This window comes from Rana temporaria, chromosome 3 (assembly GCF_905171775.1).
Source record: "Rana temporaria chromosome 3, aRanTem1.1, whole genome shotgun sequence".
Taxonomy (NCBI): Eukaryota; Metazoa; Chordata; class Amphibia; order Anura; family Ranidae; genus Rana; species Rana temporaria.
In genome coordinates this window covers 76426276-76450914 of record NC_053491.1, presented here as the reverse complement: position 1 = coordinate 76450914, position 24639 = coordinate 76426276, and positions in this window count along the sequence as shown.

Below are 24639 nucleotides of genomic sequence, written 5' to 3'. Positions count from 1 at the left end.
AAATCTTCCCATGGCGCATAAAGCGCGTCACCAGTTTTCCGGAAATAGCCGACCTGCGAGTCGGCTCTATATGGCGTCTGCGCAGTCAGCTCTACCTATGAGTTCCAAAGCATAAGGTGTTCAGGAATCTTCATGAATGCAAAAGTAGATGAATGGTGTATGTGTCTGCATGTATGATTGATGGTAATCAGGTGTTTTGAGTCTTCTTGAGTGTCCTTTCATGACATCTCTCTTGCCTCTAAATACCATATCAGACAATAAGATCATACAAATTATAATAAGCTCTACCCAAAAGATATGGCTTATTTTCCATTGGTTAAGGAAAAATCTAATGATTTACTTTGGTGAAATTCAGGTGATATCACCTTCAACCACTTGGCATCTCTGAGAGCAGAAAAATGTGTTCTGAACTATCTTTTAAATAATATGTTCTATTTTCATAATGTGTATCTGTTTGTATATTGAGGCTGAAGCAGAGCTTTTTTTCAGGGGGAACTTGGGGGAACTCAGTTCCACCACCTTTGGCTCAGACCCTTTGGTGCCTGCTCACCACAATCACTTGTAAGCACAGAAGTCTGGTTTCTGTGTTTACAAGTGACAGCTCTGCACTCTGTGTGTAACCCCCTGAACTCTGCACTCTGTATGTAATGCAATCCTGGTATTTAATGCCCCTTTAAGACCCTTCTACTGTTTGTGAAATCTGAACGGGGTCGTGGTTGAGTTCCTGCACCTATTTTCTGAGAAAAAAAGCTCTGGGCTGAAGAATATATATTATTTATATTATTCTGAGATCCTGGCAACCGGCATAATATACAATACTCTCAGTATAATTTTGATTAATCACTATCACATAACATGTTTATATATATATATAAATGTATTTCTTGTACATCTTATAAAGACATGTTATATATATTAATCAATATCACATAAAATGATTATCTATATGGATAAATGTATAATTCTGGTATAGCCGATGAATATTTGTTTATCTAAAAATACATGCCACATGTGTAATTTTATACAGTTATAATCATGATTAATATGTCGTTGATAACACTGATTGGCATCTTAAACAATTCTACTTATAATTTGTTCTAAATCACAATATTTATATTTTTACCTTATGACAGAATTATCATTAGGTCAGTAGACACTAAAATCATAATCGTATCTGTGACCTGGAATATAATATATCATTTGAATGACTTATAACCACATGTATTTTAAAATATTACTCAGTAGACAGTTTAAATTTGAACCTTGAACAGACTCTATGAATATTTAGACAGAGTTTAGCTGTTCACACAAGTCCTCTAGGGGTAGATCCACATACCTGGGCGCATTAATACGCTGGGCGCAGCGTATCTAAGATACACTACACCGCCGCAACTTATTTTTTTTATTTAGAATCCACAAAGAATTTGCGCCGTAAGTTACGGCGGCGTAGTGTATCTTTGGCGGCGTAAGGGCGCGGAATTCAAATGGATGTAATGGGGGCGTGTTTTATGTTAATACATCGTGACCCGACATAAACAACGTTTTTTTTTTAACTGCACATGCGCCGTCCGTGGGGGTATCCCAGTGCGCATGCTCGAAATTAACCCGGAAAAAGCCAATGCTTCCGACGGTGACGTCATTCGATGCAAATCCCTATTCGCGAACGACTTACGCAAACAATGTAAAAATTCCAAAATTGTACGCGGTAACGACGGCCATATTTAACATTGAGTACGCCTCATAACAGCAGCTTTAACTATACGCCGCAAAAAGCCGAACGAAAACGACGAAAAAAATGCGCCGGCCGGACGTACGTTCGTGGATCGCCGTAAATAGTTAATTTACATTCTCGACGCGGAAATCAACGGAAACGCCACCTAGCGGCCGCCGAAATATTGCATCTAAGATCCGATGGCGTACTAAGACGTACGCCTGTCGGATCGATCCCAGATGCCGTCGTATCTTGTTTTGTGGATACAAAACAAAGATACCACTCAGGAAATTTAAAATTACGCCGGCGTATCAAGAGATACGCCGGCATAATGCTTTTGTGGATCTGCCCCCTAGAGTCTAAACAATGGGATCCGTTAGACAAGGGTGATTTCTATAACTTTTTTCTATGGCAGTGATTGTCTCCTTAATCTACCCAACAAGGACAGGTAAATATCTTTGGTTTCGTGAAAAGAGCTACTATTGTTCAAGTGACTTTGTTTCAACATAAGGCTTGTATAATTTTAGACATGTTGATCCATAAAAACTTGGAAAACATATGAAGTCACAAAGACCCCTAGTCCATTTGTCCTGAGGCCTAACTGAACCTAACATCTCCGCCAGAAGATTATAAAATGTATTTTTTCTTCATCATAATCCTAACAGCCCGTACACGATCGGATTTTGTGTGATGACAGGCTTTTGCCAGAAAATCCTCCTATTTGTATGCTCCATCGAACAATTATTGTTGGATTTTCCGACAACAAATGTTGGAAAGCAAGCTTTAACATTTTCTGACAACAAATGTGTGCTGTCGAATTATCGGATCGTGTGTACAGAAGTCCTTTGGAAAAAAATCCAAAGTACAAACATGCATGCTCAGAAGCAATGCTACCCATAACACAACATTAGCAGAAGTTACCCAAAGGGTGGCGCTAAAGAGCTGAAAAAAAAACATAGTTTCATGTTTGTTGGACGACAATTCTTTGCCATTTGTATGCAATACAAGTTTACGGCCAACGCCCTTCGGACAAAAGTCCTACGCTTTGTCCGCAGAAAATGTGATTGTGTGTACCAGGCTTTAGAGTGTGCATGCTGGACTATGTAAAATACTGAACAATGGTACACAGAACTCTACAAAGGCTAGACAAAGGCCATTCTGATGACAAGTAGGATTGCATACTGGCACATTCCCACCATCTCAGCCCATATGAGATACAGTAAGTGTTCTTGTGTTTTAGAGCTTAATGTGTTCTTTTTTACTTTGGGGTAGATTCAGATACCGCTGCGCACTCCTTACGGAGGCGCAGCGTCCCGTTTTTGCCCTGCGCCCCCGCAAATTATTTGCGCTATGTTTTATTCACGAAGCAGTAGCCACGTAATTTGCGTGGGCGCTCCTCAAAAATGCCCGGCGTAAGGGCGCGTAATTTAAATGATCCCGTAGGGGGCGTGGATCATTTAAATTAGGCGCGTTCCGCACCGAGCGTGCATTGCGGCAAACGTGCATTGCGGCAAACGTGCATTGCGGCAAATGACGTCGCAAGGACGTCATTTGCTTCAAGGTGAACGTGAATGGCGTCCAGCGCCATTCAAGATTCACTTACGCAAACGACGTAAAATTTAAACTTTGCGACGCGGGAACGACGGGTATACGTAACATTGGCTGCCCCTGCTATTAGCAGGAGCAGCCTTACGCGAAACCTGATGTACGCAAACGACGTAAACTGCGTACGCAGGGCTCGCGTAGGGTTGTGAATCGGCGTTAGTATGCAATTTGCATACTATACGCTGACCACAACGGGAACGCCCCCTAGCGGCCAACGTAAGAATGCAGCCTACGATATGACTGGCATAAGAGCCTTATGCTAGTCATATCTTAAGCTGCCGTCGGCGTAAAGAGGTTCCTGAATGAGGAGCATTCATAACGCCGGCGCAAGTAAGCAATTGCGCTGCGTAACTATGGTTACACAGACGCAATTGCTTCTTGAATCTAAGCCTTTGATTTTAAGACTAAGCAGCCGGAATTGTACAAGATCTTCCCTAGCACAGAATTTGTGAAAGTTCTATGTACTACACTGTCCTTAATGAGTTAGTCAAGTTGAATGCATTTCTTTCCTCTCTAGCTCTTTACCTACAGGGAGGAATGCTAAAAGAACATACCTTTCCTATGACTCATTAAATTATACTGCTGTGGCTGTGATTCCAATTCAAGCAGAACGGTCAAGTCAAATTACAGAACAACCATGACATGCTGACTCTCTGGAAAAGATTCATTAGAGATGTTTGTCATTTGCACACGTTCAATACAAATCTATACCTGAAATGATTTTATTCTGCACTCAGTATAGTATAGTATTATTAGCATATAGCAATAATGAAACCAGTAATTGATATCAGAAGTAAGATTTCAAATGCATTAGTAATACATTTACATGTAAAATTTAACACATATAACAAGATTGGTTAGGCTAAGGGTTAATGATTTCTATGCAGTTCTTCAAAACCAGACTTCCTCTGTTGCACATCCCCAGAACTTGTCATTTTAGTTGAAATTTCCAATCTTATTAGAAGCAGAAAATCTGAACACTTAAGTATTTATTAAAAAGGCATCCCCAAATCCCTCTTGGTATTTAACCACTTGCCGACCGCCTCCTGTATATTTACGTTGGCAGAAAGGCACGGCTGTGCAAAGCAACATACAGGTACGTTGCTTTGAATTTGACGCCGTGTGGGAGCTGCAGAACGGGGAGATGCCTTGTGACAGGACACTGATCTACTGCTCCCTGTCATCGGGAGCAGTGATCAATGTTGTATCACTGGTAGCCCAGCCCCCACACGGTTAGAATCACTCCCTATGAGACACTTAACCCCTTCCTCGCCCCCTAGTGGTTAAGCCCTCCCCTGCCAGTGTCATTTACACAGTAATCAGTGCATTTTTATAACACTGATCCCAGTATAAATGACAATGGTCCCAAAATAGCGTCAAAGTGTCTGATGTGTCCGCCATAATGTCGCAGTCATAATAAAAATTGCAGATCGCCGCCATTACTAGAAGAAACAATTATAATAAAAATACCATAAAAATATCCCCTATTTTGTAGATGCTATAACTTTTGTGCAAACCAATCAATATATGCTTATTGCATTTTTTTTAACAAAAATATGTAGAAGAATACATATCGGCCTAAACTGAGTAATTTTTTTATTTTTTATATCTTTTTTGGGGATATTTGTCGCTCTTTTTTTGTTTATAGCGCAAAAAAAATGCAGAGGTGATCAAATACCACCAAAAGAAAGCTCTATTTGTGGGGAAAAAGGACGTAAATTTTGTTTGGGAGCCACGTCGCACGACCGCGCAATTGTCAGTTAAAGCGACGCAGTGCTGAATCGCAAAAAGTGTTCGGGTCAGAAAGGGGGAAAATTCTTCTGGGGCTGAAGTGGTTAAAGTTTAATTAAAGGCAAAACTTTTATTGGTGTTTGTGCCCTCATTAGGGATATTCTCTCTCTCTCTCTCTATTTGTCCTGTTTACCAGTTTCATTAAAAGTGAGAGTAACAATAAGCCCCAAATTCTGAATTGTCCCCAGGAAAGTAATAGAGGGGGGACCTTACAATGGGGACACTAGTTCAGGTGACCTGGGGCCCCTCAAAAGATTCCCTTAATTTTCAGATATTTCCTCTTACTTCGTGTTTAGTTATGGGTCAGAAAGCAAAAGGGAATCTCCCTAATGGGACCAAGATACCAAAAATAAACCTTACAGGGGTTTTAAATCTCTCTTACTCTATCCAAAATGAAATAAAAAAAGTTTTGCCTATAGTTCTACTTTAAGTTAACACTCATAGAATTGTAATGATGTCTTAAGTTATAGAGGAGACTTTTGGAGTTCAATAAATTTTTAATTTCAAATTTTGACAAACATAACAACAACAACAGCCGGGTCTTAAACCCAACATAGGTTTACCCGATTAGTAAAAATAAAAAATGTTTGTTATAAGTGATATGAATAAGTTCAAATTACCGTAGCCAGTGTTTAGAGAAAAAAGATACATAGAAATAAATGTTAGGTAGGCACGTTGATAAAACATACATATATGGATAATACCTGGTAAGTTCTAGGCAAACATGAATTTAAGGCCATCTGAGTCCCGGCTGCCCCTCTGGGAACCTACTGCGGCCGGGACTGGGGCGGCTATATCTATGTTATTTATATAGTCGTGGCTGAAAGAAAGAACCAAAAAACAAATACATTGTTGCCCAGGAACCAGGTGAACGTACCAAGCCCACAGAAAAATAAATAAGAGAAAAAAAAAAAAATATGATCTATTTAGTTTAATTAACCCTGAGTAGAGGCCACATAGCAAAAGTAGAACAGAACTAAAAATATATAATAGAATCAAAAGAGAAGACTAAAAAGAAAAACAGGAAAAGAAAAGAAAAAAGAAAATAAAAGAAAAGGGAAAGGGAGGGAGGGGGGGGGGGAAGGGGGGAGTCGGCGTCTTCCGGTTCAATGCGGCCTTTCATCCTAATAAGATGGTATAGGCCAGCATTTTTGGTAATTCACAAGGGGTTAAGGTGAGTTCAGCCTAGATTTTAATCTATCCGAGGTACTGTATTGTTTCCATACATTCCAAGTAGAAAGAAATCCAGCCTGGATGTCGAGAGATTTGGCATGCATTTCCTCCATAAGCATAATATTATTCATCTCGCTTACCCATTCAACCAGAGTCGGGGGGACAGCGGATCTCCAATGTCTGGAAATCAACTGTCTGCCAGCACTGACACAGAATTTCAAAAGGGTGTGATTTTCAAACTTAAAAGAACCAGGGAGGATGGAAAGAAGGGCTATAGAAGGAGAGGGGGTTAGTATTTTATCATAGAGGTCTTCATATATCTGAAAAATCATTTCCCAGAAAGGGCGAATTTGGTCACAGTCCCACCATGTATGGCAATATGTACCAATATCATGATTGCATCTCCAGCAGGAGTCAGAAGCAGAAGGAAACATGATCTTGAGGGTGACTGGGACGCGATACCATCTTGCCAATACTTTGTAATTTTTTTCTTGAGCGTAACTCGAGATGGAGGACTTGTGTGTATAAAAAAAAGATTTACGCCAATCTGCCTCACTGATATCTTTGCCTAAGTCCTCCGACCAAGCTGCGGCAAACCTGGGTAGGAAGTTATGTGTGTGACCCAAGATCAGTTTATATATCTGGGATAGGGTGTGTAGCGGAGTGTGGGAGACCGAGCATAGTTGCTCAAAGTCCGTCAATGGTCTATGGACCTGGCCACTTTCATGAAGCGATTTACAGTATGTTGAAAGGTGTAGTCGAGTAAGCCAGGTCACATGAGAAGAGTCCTTGGGCTTAGATGTGATAAATGTCCCGGACAAGGCATTCAAATAGCAATTAGCAGTGGGCCATGAGTCTCTCTTATAGTTATCTATTGTCGAAATACATCTACTCTCCGGCAAGGCTGAATTATCAAACAATGAAGTCAAAGGCCCTGGGTCAGTTGAAAGAGCAAATGCCTCCCTCTTCCTATACCAGATATCCAAGGCGTCTGAGGTCAAAGGAGACAACCCTCTGAAAGACCGGTATATCTTAGCGTACCCCCATGGTAGGGCCCTGATGTCTACAGGGGGACAGATCTTGCTCCACCATAGTGGAGACTTTACAAAGAGGGCGGGGAAACCACTCTAGGACGCGAGAAAGTACCGCGGAAGTGTGGTATAATTCGAAATCAGGGAGGGCTGTTCCTCCACTAGTAATAGGGGAGCATAAAAGTTTATGTTTTAGCCTTGGAGGATTTCCTCTCCAGACAAACCGGATGGCCATTGATCGAAGTGAACGAAAAAACACAGAAGGCAACGCTATTGGGAGTGCCTGAAATAGGTATAGTGTCTTGGGCAGGACGTCCATTTTCAAAACATTCATGCGCCCAAACCAGGATATGGGAAGATCTATACGATCCTCCATAAGGCGTCTTAGTTTTGTTAAAAGAGGACAATAATTTAGGGTATAAACCTCCGATAGCTTTGCAGGAATGGCTGTTCCTAGGTAAGAAATAGAGCTCTCCCTCCATTGAAATGAAAAATTAGTTTTCAAGATGTTGAGAATTGATTGAGGTAGTGATATGTTTAGAGCTTCCGTTTTAGATAGATTTAATTTATAGTTGCTAAACCTACCAAACCTGGCCAGTTCCTGCAAAATAGACGGGATACTTATATGAGGATGGGTTACATAAAGAAGCAGGTCGTCTGCATATAGAGATAATTTACAGTTGGAGGATGGTGTTTGTATTCCTCTTATACTAGGGTTTGTTCTAAGTGCCTGGGCCAGGTGTTCTATAACTAACACAAAAAGGAGAGGGGATAAGGGGCATCCTTGTCTAGTACCATTCCCGATTGACACCGAGCCTGACTGAACACCGTTCACCAGCACAGTGGCATGAGGGGACGTGTACAAGGACATAATGCGAGATAACATCTTCGGTCCCAACCCTATCTGAGTGAGTGTTGCTTGCAAAAAAGGCCAACTGACCCTATCAAATGCCTTCTCTGCATCACAGGAGAGAAGGCACGCCGGTATCCGGTAAGTTTGAGCGTAACTAATCAGATGGAGAGTCTTGGTGGTGTTGTCCCTGGCTTCACGGCCAGGGACAAACCCCACCTGATCTCCATGCATGATGTTTGGAAGAAATGGCGCAAGGCGGTTTGCGAGAATTTTTGCAAATAACTTTAGGTCGATATTCAAGAGAGATATCGGCCTAAAGTTAGAGCACTGGGAGTGGTCTTTGCCTGGTTTAGGAATAACCACTATCTGTGCCAGTAAAAGAGAGGGAGACGGAGGACATTGTTCACTAATGTTATTGAAAGCTTTCGCTAAAAGAGGGGCCAGTTGTGTTCCAAATGTTTTATAAAAACGGGAAGTAAACCCGTCCGGGCCAGGGCTTTTACCGTTTTTTAATTCTTTGATGGTAGATAAAAAATCAATATCAGTGAATGGTTGTTCTAGTTCATCGGAATCCGTTTTTGTGATAGATGGGAGTGAAGTTTCAGTGATATAGGCAGACATATCCGGTGGTAACCTACTATGGTCCGAAGAAGGTAGAGGGGTCTGGGGAGGAAGATTATAAAGATCTGAGTAATATTGGCGAAATTCCTCTGCAATAGCAGAGCTGGCCGTCAGTTTACCCTTACCTGTGGAGGAAATGAACGTGATATGTTTCCTAGTCTGGGGCGGATTTAGTACCTTTGCCAGTCGTTTACCACACTTATTCGCTTGGGAATAATATGAAAATCGTCCTTTGTCTCTAGCCACCAGAGATCGGTCGGCAATAATCTGCAGTAAATCCCGACGAGCATTAACCAGATCTACAATTTTTGATACATCAGGTGAACGCTTATTGGAATCCTCCAAAGAAGCAATGATCGCCAAAAGGCGATTAGTGTCTGCCTGGCGTTTTTTTTTTAATCTAGAACCGTGTTTAATAAACGTGCCTCGTAGAACACATTTAAGTGCTTCCCATTTTATAAGCGGATTAGTGTCGTCGTTTGTATGGTCGGTGATAAAATTTGTGATAGTCTGAATAATATCGGCAATACAAACTGAGTCTGACAATAAGTTGTCATTAAGCCTCCAGGAGGTTTTAGGTTTTTGAAGGGGTTCTTTTCCCAAGGTCATGTGAATTGGTGCATGGTCTGACCATAGTATAAGGCCAATCGAAGTAGTAGGTAAGAAATCCAACAGCGACTGGGAAATAAATATATAATCCAGTCTGCTGTAGGATGAGTGTGCAGGGGAGAAATATGTATAGTCCCTGGCAGAGGGATGGAGTACTCTCCACACGTCTACCAGGGAAAGGTCCAAAAATAAGGTGCGCAGCTTGGTAATAGTGGCCAAAGAAAGCGAGGACTTACCATTTGATGTATCTAAGCGGGGTATTAAAGCAACGTTGAAGTCACCTCCAAGAATCATGTTGGTTACACTGAACTTCCTGAAGCGGGAGAGCATGGAGGTAAAAAATGGCAACTGGTCCTGGTTAGGAGAATATACATTAATCACTGTGTATATGACTTTCTTATAAGACAATTTTAGAAAAATAAATCTTCCAGCAGGGTCTATATAGGAGTCTAAAATGTCTGGTGTGAAGGAAACATGAAAAAAAATGGAGACCCCTTTAGACTTCGATATAGGATTAGTACTGTGAAACCCAGTGGGATATTGTTTGTGAAAGAATTTAGGGATTGAACCTAGTCTAAAGTGAGTCTCTTGTAACAGGAGAATTTGTGTATGGAGTTTATGAAAGTGATACATAATTTGTCTCCTCTTCTCCGGGGCATTCAGGCCTCTACAGTTCAGAGAGGATACAGTTAGGTAAGCAGAAGAGGCCATAAGAGAAAGGAACGAAAAAACTCATCAAAAGACCAATGCTTACTTACCGAAAGGGGGTACGCCGACTCCAGGGTGACAAAGGGAAAAGGATGGAGGAAGAGAAGAAGAGAGAAAGAAAAATAGGGCCTAAGTGGCCAATCTAACATTGTTGCTAACAACATTTCAGCCAGTCCCGTATGGGGAGCTGAGAATCCTAAATGGGGTGCCGTTATCCTCACACAGAGAGGGAAACAACCCACACACACCGCCTACAAAAAAAATAAAAATACAAAATCTGATGCAATGCAAAATATGATGCCAACAGTGACAAATGTTGCAGCAAATGCTACAAGAGTGGGATTATGACCCAGATATTGACAGTTATCACGTCACCACAGAAGTGAGGTGGCAACCTAGACAGTAGTGGTCGTCACTTCACCCCAGAGGAGGCTTTAGTGTCTCGGCTCGGAGGGTACGTGGTTTTTTAGATTGAGTCTTCCAGATAGAGGGAAACTGAAGTCTAGGGGGTACTGCCCGCAAGGGCCAATCAAGTATGGCGATCTGAGGTAGTTCAAATGTTCCTATAAACTTGGGGAGATCTTCCAAAGTACGAAAGTATGCAGATTTGCCCTCGTGGAATGCGGTTAACTGGAAGGGGAACCCCCAGCGATATTTAATATGTTTAACACAGAGGGCTTCGGTAAGGGGCTTTAAAGCCCGACGTAAGTCTAAGGTTAATTTTGAGACGTCTGGTAAAAGATGTATTTGAGTTTCGTCAAATTGAATGGATTCCTGCTTGCGGGCTGCTTGCATAATAGCATCTTTAACTGCATAGAAATGAACCCTGCAAATCACGTCTCTAGGGTGTTCCGGGTTTGGATTTTTGGGACCCAATGCTCTATGTACTCGGTCGAGCTCCATTGGAGCTTCTTTATCTTTCTGGAGCAAATTGTTAAAGATGGTGGTGATCACTGAAGCCAGATCTTTAATTTCGATCGACTCAGGGAGGCCGCGCACACGGATATTATTTCGTCTGGCTCTATTCTCCTGGTCGTCTTGGGCTAACATGAGCTGCTGTATCTGGGCAGAGTGATCGTTCAGTATAGTTTCATGAGTCTGTAAGGTAGTCACAGTATCCTCTACAGTTTGCTCCAGGTCTTCTAACCTGTTGGTAACATCCCTGCGGAGTTCAGATATCTCTTGTTTATAAGAGCGCTCCATGCGTTGAACGAACGCCTCAAAGTCGTGCATAGTGGGCAATCTATCCCAGTCTGTGTGCAGGTGGCGGGATTCTGGAGAGCGACCAGTTGAGCGGGCAGAGCCAGCTGAGCCAGCATCTGAGTCAGGAGGAGAGTGAACCCTCTGCCTCGTCTTCATGCCAGTAGTTTGGCGCTGTGAGCGTTGTTGTGAGGACGAACCATGTGATCCATGTGCTCCATGCGATCCACGCGACCCATGTGGTTCACGTGGTGCCTCTTGAGGAACCTTGGAATGACCTGAAGCCATCTCTGCTAGGGGTGCTAGGGGTGCGCCCCGCTGGTCTGGTCTCAGGCGAGAAAAAAAGAAGCGATCTATATCACCTTCCCTATTTAATTCCGTGGGATGACGAGCTTCTCCTCCTCCTCTCTTCCGTCCCATTACCTGGATCCCAGGGCCGGGAATCGATCGTGTACAGAGCAATACAGAGCAATATATAAGTCAGTATACCGGTGTCACGCGGGTGACCAGCAGCTTTCAGTATCTCTGTATATGTCTCAATATCAATATCAATGTCAATAATTCTCAATATCTACCTAGCTTAGACTCCCCTCTGCCAGGTAAGAAGCAATATACAATGTACAATATACAGTATATATGGGCCGTATAGGCTGCATAGGCTGTACACAGGCTGTATAGGCTGCATAGACTGTACATAGACTGTACAAACTACAAGCGGGGCGGTGCAGATCAGTACAGATCAGTATCATTCAAGTGAAACAATGAAATAGGTGAACTGCGCCTCTTGGCAGATCTTACTAAATCTTACTAATAAGCGTTTCTTGGTAGTTCTTACTAAAAAGAGGTGTACAGCTGGTGAATAATAGCTCACATCTAAATGATACTTCAGCCGGTACTTCAGCCGATATTGACCAGATATGTCTGTTATGCTAGGTAGATGTTAGATAAATGTCAATTAATATGCAAAGCTGAGCGGCAAGGTAGAGTGGCAAAATGGCAAAACAGCAGCAGGCAGACAGAGACAGACAGAGCTACACGGAGCGACATGAAACTGGTGTGCAATAAACTGTAGGCTGTAAGCTGTAAATTGCATATGGAGCAAAGCAGTGTTGATAGTGTTGATAGCTGGTCGAGCAGCTGAGCGGCTTCAGGCCAAATCTGGAGCGGTGTGAAGCAGTATGGAGAGTGAAGACAAAGTGGATGCGGCGTGGAGTGACAGTGGCATGGAGCAAATGAGCAGGTAAGAGCGGGTAAAAGCAGGTAGGCAGGTAAGCAGGTAAGCAGGTAAGCAGGTAAGGTACTGTGTGATACAGAGTCTTTCAGCCACTCGGTCACTTGATTGGTCACTTGATTGGTCAACCGATCAGACAGTCAGTGGTCCGCGGTCATGAGGGACAAGCCTCACCTCACCTCACCTCTCCTCTCCTCTGTCTCCTCTGTCTCCTCTCCTCTGTCTCCTCCGTTCCTCCGTTACGGTGCGCAGGGTATGCAGGTATGCGGGCAGTATGCTGTGGTATGCAGTATGCGGTATGCGCGGTATGCGCGGTATGCAGACAGTCAGCCGGCCGGTCAGCTGGTCACTGGTCAGGAGACTGGTCAGGAGACTTTTGGCAGGAGATTTGGATCCCATTTGGGACAATGTAGCAAACTATGTATTGGATTACATAAGTTATGACATTAAAGATGGTACACATGTCCTTTCTGTGTAGTTTTTGACGTGTCAGTGGTAAAAATGCAATGTATGGCTTATTTTATAAAGCAAAGGAAAATTTGCAAAATTCAATAACGTGTTTTACTGCTTGAACTTTTAAAAAGTTTATTTTCTTTTAAGCATGAATAACTGCAAATAATTTTCCTTTTGAAGCCAGCAATACTCCTTACCTCAACTCTACCCTTTGAAATTCACTTGTAGACATATCCCAACACAATAGTTATGCCGCGTACACACGACCGTATTTAATGACGTGAAAAATGCCACTTGAAAAGACCAGACACCACAAACAATGTGATGCTGGAAAAAATACATAAAACACTATGGCCCGGATTCACAAAGCACTTATGCCGACGTATCTGGATATACGCCAAGTGTAACTATGCGCCGTCGTTTCTGTGCGCCGTGCCCACAGAACTAGATACGCCTGAAAATAGGCTTCTTCCGACCGACGTAACTTTCCTACGCCGGTGTATCATGGGCGCATATTTATGCTGGCCGCCTCATTGCAAATATGCAAATGAGGGAGATACGTCTATTCACGAACGTAGTTGCGCCCGGCGCATAATATATGCGGTTTGCGTAAGGCTTACGTCCGGCGTATAGTTATTCCCCATCTATGAGGCGCAACTCATGCAAAGGTATGGACCAGCCATCGTATTTTACGCCGTTTACGTAGTAGTACGTGAATAGGGCTGGGCGTAGGTTACGTTCATGTCGTAGGCAGTGATTCGATGTATCTTAGGCAGTTGTTTCGACGTGATTCTGAGCATGCGCACTGGGATGCGGCCACGGGACGGCATGCGCTGTACGTTATTCGTATCTTTATGGCGCTCAGTTCATAATTTATATGGGGTCACGCCTCATTAGCATGGCTCAGGCCCACTTCCACCTACGCTGGCTTACGGCGAGGAAACCCAGCGTAGATTTGGGGGCGAGTGCTTTGTGAATACTGTGCTTGGCACTCTGCGCTATGCCGGCGTAGCCTAAAAAAGATACACTACGCCGACATGAATATGCGCCAATGTATGTGAATCCGGGCCTATATGTGAAGTAGTCCGTGTACAAAAAACATGTGTATCTTTCCAATCGCTGACATAAACTGATGAATATCTAGTTGTCTGCAGGGATCACCAAGGCATCAAGTATAAATAATGAGGTAGAAAATAAAAGATAAGAGACACAATAGAGAACAAAGATGTATAACTCACCAGCTCCAGCAAAGCTGTCAAAAAATAGCAAGTGAAGGGGGGTTTCTTGCTCTCTCAGCCATTGGTCAGCATTGATCAGGAGTTGGTCAGCTGTTGGTTTTCCAGCATGCTTGGCCAAATCGCTGGTTTCTGTTGGATCGGCTGACATACCCACGGTTTTTATTGAACTGGCTGATGTCTCCCAACATTTTGCCCACATGTATGGGGCTTTATCGCTTTGGAGAGAGATAAGTAAACACTACAGATATGTTCTTTACTCAGATTTTATAACTGTAGTTCACAACCACTTTACGCTTTACATTATATATCAAATGCAAATTATTCATATTGTAATGGTAAATATACATGCTTTGAGTCCCATTTTTATTACTTATTCTTGTCTTTGGAAATAAAGTTACAAGACATATTGATTACATAACCTAACCTTTTATATTTGAGTTTGACTTAATAATTAGATGTTTTAATCTATGGCATCACAGATCCAATTCAATCTTCACCAAGTTTGAAAGACATCTGTCAAGACCGAGCTTTCTGCAATCACTTCTAAAGTTAAGATATTCAATTTGCAAATCCCTAGATAAAATTGGGAGATTGAAAGGGGGATGAAGAGGACAAAGCCCTCTAGACATAACACCATAATGAATGCAAGTGATATATCCACTTGTCTGTCTGAGCTCCTTGTCTCCATTACAAGAAAACAGTTCAGCCTGATTTCAAACTGTTTGGGTGTTTCACATGCTGCCTGGTATGTCTGTAGTTTAATAATGTAGACAGCTTTGCCCTGAGCTTGTGATGCTAGCTGATTGTTCAAGTATTGGGGAAGCATCACAGAACTAGGTCACAAGAGAAATGCCAAAGTCAATCTAATGAGATCCTACAAGTGGACATTGGAAGACATCTTACATTGGAAAAGCTTAAGAAATCTAACTTTCCTTAATGTTTTATTTTACAATTTTTAGTACTTGTCGAAGGTGTTGTGTTTTATGTTTTTATATATTATTTGATTTGATCTATTACACTTGTCTTTTATTTACCATTTTTAGTACTTGTCATAGGTGTTGTGTTTTATGTTTGTATATGTTATTTGATTTGATCTTTTACATTTGTCTTTTATTGTACTTTAATATATTTTCTTTAGTTAGGGTTCCTAAAACGTCCTTTATAATTTCTTTCTTTATAAATGTAAAACATTTGAATGCATGAAACATACAAAAACATTGCACACCTTTAACAACTAATTATATTGTATGCAGACTGTATTGCGTAGATAAGAAGCAGTTTTTTTTTTTAATAAGGATGTATTGTATAGGCAGTAAAGTCTGGTTTTAATTTTTTTTGTTGTTGTATGATTATACTGAGCAAACATTTTACATTTTTTTTATCTGTGGTGATTGTAGTACAAATATTTGATTAATACAGTAAAGAACAAAAACATCTTTAAAATATATAGGGATATTTTGAATAGCACTGTGCAAAGGTGTGGATCAATTTACAACAAAAATGTATTTAACTGACAGCAGTATTAAGCCCAAAAGCAAAAATCTATTAAATTGCAGCGTACCAATTCTAAAGCCTCGTACACACGGCCGAGGAACTCGACGTGCCAAACACATCGAGTTCCTCGGCCAGTTCAGCACTGAAGCCGCCGAGGAGCTCGGCGGGACGAGTTCTCCCATAGAACAACGAGGAAATAGAGAACATGTTCTCTATTTCCTCGCCGAGCTCCTCGTCGGCTTCCTCGGCCGAAAGTGTACACACGGCCAGTTTCCTCGGCAGAATTCAGCCAGAAACTCGGTCGGAAGCTGAATTCTGCCGAGGAAACTGGTCGTGTGTACGAGGCCTTAGAGGTGATGACTGCATTTGTTTTTGTTTTTTGGCTTTTACTTTATTTTCACTTGGTGGTCTGGCCAGTAAGTCTGTTGTTTTTCAACAGAACAAGGTCTCCTGTAAATGTAGCAGTAACGCCTGGTACACATGATCAGATTATCAGACAAATAATCATCAATTTTTTGATGCATGCTAGTCTCATATTGAAAGTAAAGAGGTTTTCTAAACTTACAAAAGAATACAACTTCTGAAGTGATTTGTTTTGCTATGTGTTCTTTAGTTTCTGAGCATGCGTAGTCTTGCTCTTATACTTTTGATCTAATGGATCGAAACGCGTCGGGTACCTGCTGACACTACTGCTTTTTGTTTTTATGCCTGATGTTACTGCTGAAAATGTGAGTGTAACCTATTTATTTACTGTCAAGTAAACTTTTTTAAATCGGATTTACACTATGTGCATCTTTGCTTTTTTCCTTTATTCCTTTCCTTGAGCTGTGATTTTGAGCCACTCATATGGATCCAAGTCCCTAACTTCTAAAGCTGACCTATGGTCAAATCCTCTCTCTGGTTCAACTATTGCCTGCATTGGATTTCCTCTCCGTGTTTGCCACATATGATTCCTCAGGAGTGGGATACATCACTTACAAGCCTGTATGACCCATTAGGTATAAGCCTATTTTGGGTCCACTGATTCCGGTAAGCCTCCATTCATTTTGGTGGTGGATTCACTTCACTTCATGCCTGCGAAGACAAGTCACCTGATTGATTGATTCACTCACTAATTTTTTGAACTGTTGTCATTCTTTTTACACTTGAGAGACTTTATCATTTTTGGTTTATACTCAATTGTGGATCAATATTTGCATTTATCATTATATGTCATTTATATAGATTCACTATATTTAATCTTTTCACATATATTTAGCGCTACACTTTTTTTGTTTATATTGTTTATTTTGCAGAATTGATCTATTTTGCGGTGTTGGCTGCAATTTGTATGTTCACAAGAGTAGCGCGGTGTTATTTATACTATTTGTATAATCTTTTTACTGCGGTCGAAATGTGCCTAACCTAACTCTATTAGTCCGAGATTATTCTACATAGAGTGAAAAGATATGCCGTACATACCGTTTTATATATATATATATGTTCACCGCGGCTTCCAGGTATAATCTGCGGGACTGGGCATTCCTAATTGATTGACATGCTTCCGACCGGCGCATACAGTGCGTCACGAGTTGCCGAAAGAAGCCGGACTGCGAGTCTGCTCTATACGGCGCCTGCTTCTTTCGGCAACTCGTGACGTGCTGTATGCGCCGGTCGGAAAGCATGTCCCTCGGACCGGGTCCTGGCACTGCCATCCTCACTAAGGGAAACAGGCTGTGAAGCCTTGCGGCTTCACTGCCCGTTTCCTACTGCGCATGCGTGAGTCACGCGACTCGCGAATGGGCACACTGTCCTATGTGTCCCAGAAGGCACCGTGCCTTCATTTCCCAGGAGGCAAAGCGAGGAGGAGAACACAGAACCTCACCGCAGACGAGCAAGAGGCAGATTAGAATGATCTGCCTAGTAACAGCCTTTTCTGGTAAGTATATATATTTTTTTGGCCTTTTTGTTATTTTTGTGTTGTTTTTTTTAGGGTGGACCTCTACTTTAAGGCCTGTGTTATATGGCTGCATAAGGTTCACTGTGTAATTGTAGGATGAATTTCTGCTTTGATAACTTTATTACAAACAGTTTTATGGTTTAAAATCTCAGCCAAAGTCTGTTTTATGTGCATCTCCCATGATTTGCCAAGGCATATCACTTAAAGCGCTATGGGGGTTATTTACGAATGGCAAATCCACTTTGCACTACAAGTGCAGTCGCTGTAGATCTGAGGGGGACATGCAAAGAAAATAAAAAAACAGCATTTTTACTTGTACATGATTGGATGATAAAATCAGCAGAGCTTACCCTCAGATCTACAGAGACTGCACTTTCAAGTGCAGAGTGGATTTCCCTTTAGTAAATAAACCCCTATGCATCATAATCAATTGCTATGTTTTATTAATTATAAAATTAGAAATGAGAAAACACTGTTGTCATCCTTTGTTATAGTTCATTGCTGCTGGTCTTCTCTTTGTTTGTTTTCTGTCACTTCCTGTTTACATGTTCTCAGCTGCAATACATTGTAGCACCAGTTTCCCTATATTGACAATGGGGGTTATTTACTAAAGGCAACTCCACTTTGCACTACAAGTGCAAACCACAGCTTCAAAGTGCACTTGGAAGTGCAGTCACTGTAGATCCGAGGGGAATATGCAAGGAAAATAAAAGACAGCATTTTAGCTTGCACATGATTGGATGATAAAATCAGCAGAGCTTCCCCTCATTTCAGATCTACTCCTCAGATTTACAGCGGCTGAACTTCCAAGTGCACGTTCAGTGCAATTTCAAGTGCACTTTGCACTTATAGTTTGCACTTGTAGGGGAAAGTGGATTTGCCTTTCATAAATAACCCCCAATATCTGTCCAAATTTTTTTGGCTCAGTTTCTTATGTTACTAAAATCTATGTATTTAACCACCGGTGTCCATGGTTTGTATTTGAGCTAGGACACTATCTGCATGGAGTTTGCATGTTTTCCCTGCCTTTCCTCCCAAATTCCAGAAATATGTCGCTAGTCTTATGGGCTCCTGTTTAAATTGTCATTAGTATGTGTGAGTGCATGGGAAATAGGGGCCTTAGATTGTAAGCTCCATGAGGGTAGGGACTGACATGAATGTACAGTATGTAAAGCACTGCATAATTTGTCAGTGCCATTTAAATATTTGCAATAGATTATACTTCCACTGCTCAGTTTAACTTTCCTTTAGCCATCTGAAAGGGATGAAAGCTACTTTGATGCGAGTGTAATTATTGCACACGCCATTCTCTGAGCAGAGTGCAGTTTTATCATGACATAAAGAAAGCAGGTAGGGAAGAACAGGATTCTTACAAATTATAGGGACATGGTTTATACTGTATTGGTATTTCCTATTCTACATAACAGAGCAGAGTTTTTTTTTCTTTAAGATGCTTCATTGTGTGATTCTTACGAGGAGCTATAGAGAAAAAAAGAACAAATCACCACTTCATGTAAAGGACAGATGTACTGTATACACCTCTGCCTGCTTACACGTACTACTAGATTAAAAAATAAAAAACGCAAAATATTAAAATACCGCATTTCATATTTACCTGCCTTAAACATATACATACACACATACACATACGCACTGTATATATATTTTTTTATCATATCCAAAAGGGCCTGTCTGCATTGTGGTAATGCATTTTAGACCTTCTTGCATTACCCTCAAGTTACACTAGGTGGAGGCTTCTTCTGAAAATCACCCAATAGTCATGTTGGATTCTGACTTACATTTTTATGTTGGAAGATGATGTTATTATTTGTTCCATTATCCTCTATTATACTAAGTATTCCCTTGTCCTAATGCACTTATTTCAGTTCTGTTTCATAAATTATCTGAAAAGTAGCTTCTTTCTACTGCTCAAATCTACATTGTCAGTACACACTGTGCAGTCAACCAACCCCCAGTGATGTATTTCCAGCCATAGAGAAAGCGGTTTTTCTGCCACCACGGGTTGCAGGAAAAAAAAATGCTTGATTTCCCCATCACCGAGTTAGTGTTGATGGGCGAATCCCCCCCCGTGGAGCCATTGGGGGTTATTTACGAAAGGCAAATCCACTTTACACTACAAGTGCAAACTACAAGTGCAAAGTGTTTCTATTACAACATTTTGCAAATAAGTAATTTTTGTTCCTAAATTTGAGCCAAAATTTATGGCCCAGATTCCTCCAGCTTATAGCTGACATCCGAAGAATGGAATTCCTAATGGCTACTGTACATGATAGTATCTCACAATTCAATAATATTTGGGAACCATGGGATCAATCAGAATATGGGACACCTCTACCAGACCCTACATCTTAAAGTATACAAATACTTACCTCCAAGCCTTCTTGCAGGTTTCCCTTCTAAGGCGCATACTATATGGTACCCCTTAAGAGCTTCCTTACTTTACATGGAAAATTATGTATGTATGACCTCTATATGCCCTGTGTTCTGTAAATATGGACATTTTTCTTGTAACACCATACCTTATGTCACATATATCATGTTTGATTACTTTGTAACCCTTTTTTTTTTTTTGTAAAACTAATAAAAATACAATAAAAAAAAAACTCTATTAAACATGTAAGGATTAGGCACGCTTACTCAGCAGTGGTGCTACTAATATAATTCCTTTTTATATCAATGCATACAGCAAGCTCTGTGAATCTGAAATGTAAATACATTTGTAGCAATAGCAATTATAAATCCTACACAGGATAGAGAGAACAAACTGTGCTGTAAGGGACAGAGTTTATAAATGAATTGTAGAAATAAAAATAAATAAAATCTCCACACATGAAAATACAATATGCATGAACTGTGTGCGCATGTGCAGTTCCCATCAATAATATATATATATATATATATATATATATATATATATATATATATATATATATATATACACATACACACAGTATCTCTCAAAAGTGAGTGCACCCCCTCACATCTGTGTAAATATTTCATTATATCTTTTCATGTTACAACACTTTGAAGAAATGTCATTTTGTTCCAATGTAAAGTAGTGAGTGTAGAAATAAAAAATTTACAGTGTAAATTTGCTGTCCCCTCAAAATAACTTACAACACCCATTAATGTCTAAACCGCTGGCAACAAAAGTGAGTACACCCCTGTAGTGAAAGTGTCAAAATAGGGGCCAAAGTGTCAATATTTTCATCAGAGCTTCACAGGTTGCCACTGGAGTCCTCTTCCACTCCTCCAAGATGACATCACAGAGATGGTGGATGTTAGAGACCTTGCGCTCCTCCACCTTCTGTTTGAAGATCCCCCACAGATGCTTAATTGGGTTTAGGTCTGGAGACATGCTTGGCCTGCCCATCACCTTTATCCTTGGCTTTTTTAGCAAGGCAGTGGTCATCTTGGAAGTGTTTTTGGGGTCGTTATCATTTTGGAATATTGCCCTGCGGCTCAGTCTCCGAAAGGAGGAGATCATGCTCTGCTTCAGTGTATCACAGTACATGTTGGCATTTATGGTTCCCTCAATGAACTGTAGCTCCCCAGTGCCGGCAGCACTCATGCAGCACCTGATGATGACACTCCCACCACCATGATTGACTGCAGGCAAGACACACTTGTCGTTGTACTCCTCACCTGGTTGCCACCACACATGCTTGATACCATCTGAACCAAATAAGTTTATCTTGGTCTCATCAGACCACAGGACATGGTTCCAGTAATCCATGTCCTTAGTCTGCTTGTATTTAGAAAACTGTGGGCTTTCTTGTGCATCATCTTTAGAAGAGGCGTCCTTCTGGAACAACAGCCATGCAGACCAATTTGATGCAATGTGCGGCATATGGTTTGAGCACTGACAGGCTGATCCCCTACCCCTTCAACCTAGACATGTTTTGCCTTATTGCTTCTGAATTTGCACCTAATTAATAAACTAAGTTACAGTTACTCTGTCAGATCATGCAGACAGTTTCCAAGTCTGTTAAAATACTTTTCCAACAGGTTTATTGCATAGAAACGCAGTTGCTTTGGTAGAACAGCAGACAGCTGGCCTGGAAAGAAGGAAGTACAGTAAAACCTTGGTTTGCGAGCATAATTTGTTCCAGAAACATGCTTGTAATAAAAAGCACTTGTATATCAAAGCATTTTTTTAAAGGGTATGAAAAGAGAAGAGAGGCACCTCTAAGGGCCCTTTCACACGTACGGACAAACGGTCCGTTTTTTTCAAGTCCGTAAACGGACTTGTAATGCTTCCCTATGGGATTGCAGACATTAGCGGATGATGCATCCGCTAACGTCCGCAAACATCCGCGTCCGCAAAGATCCGCTTTTTCGGACGAAAGAAAACCCTATTTTTCTTCCGTCTGGCGGAACGGATCGGATGAATACGGACACACGGTCCGTATTCATCCGATTCCCCATAGGGGAGAGTGGAGGAAAGACAGGGTGGTCTCTGCACAGTGTGCAGGGACCGCCCTGTCTGCCGACAGCTCAGCGGGGATTTACGGATGATCCCCGCTGAGCCGACGGACACACACGGGGCAGATTAATACGGATCCGCTCCATGTGAAAGGGCCCTAAGTGTAGCAATATGTTGCTAAATGTTGTACCTTCATTAAATGTAACCATATTGCTACACTTAGAGGCTCCTCTCTTCTTTTTTACACTCAGTTGTGACATGACACTGCTCTTATATCAAGACATCGCTTGTATATCAAGGCAAAATTTATTAAAACATTTTGCTTGTCTTGCAAACGCTCTCAAACCAAGTTACTCTCAAACCAAGGTTTTACTGTATAAATCTGGCCCTGGATGTATGGCTTAGGACTCGTACACACGACCGAGAATCTCGTCGTAAAAGAAACATTGTTTTCCTCGACGAGGTTCTTGTCAGGCTTGACGAGAATCTTGTCTAGCTTTCCTTGCATACAGACTGTCAAGACAAAATCTCGTCGTTCTGAAACGCGGTGACGTACAACACGTACAACGGCACTATAAAGGGGAAGTTTGATTCCACTGGCGCCACCCTTGGGGCTGCTTTTGCTAATCTCATGTTACTGCGTGTTAAGTAAAAGTTTGGTGATAGACGATTCACGCTTTTCAGTCTGTTACAGCGTGACGAATGTGCTATCTCCATTACGAACGCTACTTTTACCGAAGGCGCGCTCCCGTCTCATACTTTATTCTGAGCATGTGCGGGTTTCTAAGCATACACACAAACGTGTTTCTCATCGTAAACCAGCCCATCGAGAAACACGACGAGGAAATTGGGACTCCCGACGAGAAAAAAGAGAGCATGTTCTCTTTTTTTCTCGTCGAGATCCACGACAGTTTTATCGGCAAAAATGCTCTGCCAGCATTTTTCTTGATGGATTTTGTGGAGGAAAACGGTCGTGTGTACAAGGCCAGATACTTTATCATGTGAGTTTACCTAGATTAAGCTGCCCAAGGTGTAAGTAAGCCCCAAGGTGAGAGGCTGCATTTCCAGTGGGAGTACTATAATCTGTGAGAGTTAAACAAAAATGTGTAATGCCGCGTACACACGATCATTTTTCTGGTTGTAAAAAACAACGTTTTTTAAAAATGTCATTTAAAACGATCGTGTGTGGGCTTCAGAGCATTTTTCGGTTCTGAAAAACTGCCAATTTCTTTTTAGAACATGCTCGTTTTTCGGGTTGTAAAAAATAATCGTGTGTGGGCTTTAACGACGTGAAAAACCTGCGCATGCTCAGAAGCAAGTTATGAGACGGGAGCGCTCGTTCTGGTAAAACTACCGGTCGTAATGGAGTAAGCACATTCATCACGCTGTAACAGACAGAAAAGCCAGAATCGTCTTTTGCTAACACAAAATCAGCTAAAGCAGCCCAAAGGGTGGCGTCATCCGAATGGAACTTCCTCTTTATAGTGCCGTTGTACATGTTGTACGTCACCACGCTTTGCTAGAGCATTTTTTTTTAACGATCGTGTGTAGGCAAGGCCATTTTAATGATGAAGTTGAAAAAAACGTTGTTTTTTCCAGAGCCAGAAAAACTTCGTTTTTTACAACCCGAAAAATGATCGTGTGTACGCGGCATTAGTGTTATACATTACTTTGTATGTATTTAAAGTAAATCAGGGTAAAATCTAAAAATAACATATTCAGCCCAACACTCCAATACATGGACAATTTTTTGTGTTAAGCATCTTGAAACACTGAAAGTACTGAATACTAAGCCTGATGATCCTGCCAAAAATACAACCAGCTCTAACTTCCTACCACTGCCATTTTCTGTGCTGAAAGAGTGGGGGACAGAAAGACAGATTGTAAATGAGGGTGGAGAGAGCTAAGCATGTAAGTAAGGAGCTGTTATGAAGAAGAGAAGTGGCAAATGTGCTGACAGCAGAGAAGAACTGAGGCTAGACTACCAAATCTGTTTGGGATTTTAGTGCCACACCACTGCTAAGAGATCCAGATATACTTTTATTACAATAAAATCAAGGTTACAATCCAAAAAAAGCCAATTAATTTTGGGGTCCAAGAGCATCCCCTCCATCAGGACTTGATTGACAACAATACAAATAGACTAGAGGTGACCTGGACCTCTGGGCAAAAAAAAGTTCTCACATGCAGTGGAGCCTTGCTCGCACTGCATGGCTCAACTGCTCATTTTGTCTAGGGGTGAGGAGAAAAAGCTTATATTTGATGAATCCTTTGTTTCACTGGAAAACGGCACTCCCCTCACTGTCCAGCAGTGGACTGTCCTGGTCTATGGAGCCCGCCCTGGGCTTGCTGATGTCAGGAACAGTCTACAATTTAAGACCGCTGGAGCACAGGGGTGATGGATCAAAGGATTAGATATTTTTTTCTTTTTTATATATATACAATATATATATATGTATTTAGTCGTTTTTGCTCTAAGTGTTGTAAACTAAAATTGGTGCTAATACAAATTATGAATTGAAAGCTAATTAAATC